Source organism: Contarinia nasturtii, unplaced genomic scaffold (genome assembly GCF_009176525.2).
Source record: "Contarinia nasturtii isolate CC-2019 unplaced genomic scaffold, AAFC_CNas_1.1 Cnas_scaffold_2900, whole genome shotgun sequence".
NCBI lineage: Eukaryota > Metazoa > Arthropoda > Insecta > Diptera > Cecidomyiidae > Contarinia > Contarinia nasturtii.
Window position 1 is genome coordinate 3,355 of NW_022200217.1, and position 2,877 is coordinate 6,231.

The following is a 2,877-nucleotide window of genomic DNA, read 5'->3' on the forward strand; positions in this document are numbered from 1 at the left end:
TTGATCAAATATAAAAATCCGCCAATTATCGTCGGTGAATGAGTCAGTATTATGAAGAAATCTACTCCAAAATTGAAATCTATAAAAAAAGTCATGTATGATAGTTGTTTATTTATAGTTGTGAGTATTTTTTTTATTTGTCTGTGTCACATATAAACCTTAAAATGAAACTTTTTTGATACAACAAATTGTTTGTTTGTTTTCATTTGTTTTTGGTCGATTTTACATATTGAATAAAATTATATTCATCACCGATTCAAATTCCATCAATATAAAAAATAATTATTATTTTAATATTTTTCCATTGAGTGCATTTCACTCTATTGCTTTGAATTGCGATTATTTATTTATACATGATATCCCAATGATTTTAAAAAGCTTCGAAATTTACAAATCGAAACATTTTTATCGTAATATTGTTGGCTTAATAAATTATAAATTTTAAGCGTAAAAAATTTGATTTGAAATGAAATGAATTTTTTGCACATTTTTTTATTACTCTATTAAATCGATTGAAAGGTCTTTCTTCATTATGTTTCATTATTCAATATGTACAAAAATTAATTGTTTGCTGAGTCAAAACAAAACTACCTAGAAATAATTCTACGATATCGCCGCTCCTTTAATTTTGCCTTATACTCGGCCCTGTTGCTATAATATAGCTCTTCGTCGATACTACGATTGATGTCATCTTTGGAGTATCTTTCATCGGAATTGAAAAGACACCCCGGATGGAAATGGAACCCGTTACCGATTTCTATATCGATAAATTTAAACGCGTTGTCCATTAAATATGGTCGGGTTATGCGCGCTACAATCAATGAGGCGTAACATCGTTCGGTTTTTGAATTGCGAATACACTGGCAAACGAGTTCATCTTCTTTTTGTGACAGTGACATCTTACAAAGATCATAATGCCATTCTTGGCCAAGCCCATTTGAAATAATCAAGCGGAAATCGCACTTCATTCTGTCCGGGGTATCATGCTTGGTGGAAGTTAGCATATATCTCAATAGCACGTATGCTTTTACAATCGTACCCGTTCCGATTTCCAAATGAGGGACATAACGAACAATTTCACGTGCCTTTTTCGAGGCGTGAAATGTATTTTTGATTGCAATCGCAGCATATTCGGATATTGTTGCGATACCGATGAATTTATTATTTATCAAGTGGTTAAAGTCGCGAATTGTTGAAACAAATACTTTGCCATCAGTGCCAGGAACTTTCAACCATAAATTCGATTCGCCTTTTTTTATCATTTCAATGGGTTCCGATTCGATTGAAATGTTTTTCTTCCAATTTAAAAAAACATTCCACGATTCATCGGAATCTCTTATTGGATCAGTCGGACTATTAATATAATGCGCAGTACGATAACGATATCCAACTTTTCCCACTCGACTGAACTTCTTCTTTTCTTCGCATCGTAAATAGTCATCGCTAACCTGTTTCTCTATCTCTTCATCTTCATCCGATGTAAAATACATCACTCGACGGGTTTTGACCAACGTTTCGGCTTGACCGGCCAACATTTGAGGTTCAGAAACCAGCATTCGAGCTGCATCCTAAGAATCAAACAGGAAAAGAAAATGAATTAATAAGTATAATGGAAATAAAATTGTAATAGAAAGTGAACACAGAATTGAATGTGATTATAAATGAAGAGTATGGAATTGAAAGAAATTTTTGGTAATGAATAATAATGATAATAATAATTACCTGGATTTCAGTGGTCCATATTTCATACTCGGCGGCTGACATTTCAGCTACGGATTTTGTTGTTCGTATGGCGGTTGGCACTTGAGCGGCGTTTGTAATGGTTGAGGTTGTTCGTGTGGCGGCTGGCACTTGAGCGGCGTTTGTAATGGTTGAGCTTGTTCGTGTGGCGGCTGGCACTTGAGCGGCGTTTGTAATGGTTGAGGTTGTTTGTGTGGCGGCTGGCACTTGAGCGGCGTTTGTAGTGGTTGAGGTTGTTTGTGTGGCGGCTGGCACTTGAGTGGCGTTTGGAATGGTTGAGGTTGTTCGTGTGGCGGCTGGCACTTGAGCGTCGTTGCTCGGAATAAATTCAGTTTCATCGAAAAGTGGTGGCGACTGAATCATACGACTTGAGCGTTTCTGCGATTGTGAACGATCAAAAGACTGTGCCGAATTAAGAGTCGGAGTAGAAACAAAACGGTCTCTCGGTGGTAAATTCGTTATTGTTCGTGTGGCGACTAAACTATTTTCACTAAATTCACTTTCACTGAATGTGACAGATCGAAAACGTGGTTGCATTGATACCTCCGATTCCATATTCAAAAAAGGAGTTGAAGAGTACCGATTTTCCGGAGTGTCAATCAATTGCGCAATGCCAAAACTCGTTGAACCAAATATATGTTGACTTCTGTATCGGTTCAAAAATGACCCATATCTTGGACTTTCATCTTGCTAAACAAAAAAAATAAACAACAAAGAAGCAAAAAGATTTTTCTAATCACTTGAATAAAAAATAGTCCAAAGGAAACAACAAATCTATCACAATATAATGACTGTACTTTTTTTTAGCATTATAAAATGTTTCGCACACATAACGGTCTTTATTTCGATCTCTTCAAATGAAAATGATGTCGTTTCTTACCGTTGTATTTCTGGCATGAGAAGCACGTTGATATGCATCCGAATGTTCGTCGTTTCGCCATGATGTTTGATTCTAAATTTGAATTTGAAGAAATAATAAAAATAAAAAAATAAACAACAAAGGAGCAAAAAGATTTTTCTAATCACTTGAATGAAAAATAGTCCAAAGGAAACAACAAATCTATCACAATATAATGACTGTACTTTTTTTAGCTTTATAAAATGTTTCGCACACATAACGGTCTTTATTTCGATCTC